Source organism: Corylus avellana, chromosome ca2 (genome assembly GCF_901000735.1).
Source record: "Corylus avellana chromosome ca2, CavTom2PMs-1.0".
Lineage (NCBI taxonomy): Eukaryota > Viridiplantae > Streptophyta > Magnoliopsida > Fagales > Betulaceae > Corylus > Corylus avellana.
In genome coordinates, this window is record NC_081542.1 from 19,678,402 (window position 1) to 19,678,784 (window position 383).

Below are 383 nucleotides of genomic sequence, written 5' to 3' on the forward strand. Positions count from 1 at the left end.
ATAATAATTCATAGTTTGCAATTTCTGTAACAGTGGTACGTAATTGATAAAAATATACTGCTTTGCAAATCTGCTAGAAGAAAAGTTCATTAAAAACCAAGCTTAATTAGTGGAGTGTGATTCTCCTGCAAATATCTCAATCAATAAGATGTTCATGTGTCAATCTTCGCTATAAATTTACATGTTTTTGTTGTTGAATATATCTCTCAGCTTTAATTATTCAATACCCAACTACCCATATGTTTCATGATCTACTCACCTAATTAGGAATTCTATACATATTCATATTATCAGATGAGTCATGATTCAGAGTACGCCCGGCGTGCTTCACTGTTGAAGCACGCCAGGCTAATTTTTTTGTTTTTTTTTTGTTTTTTTTTTTT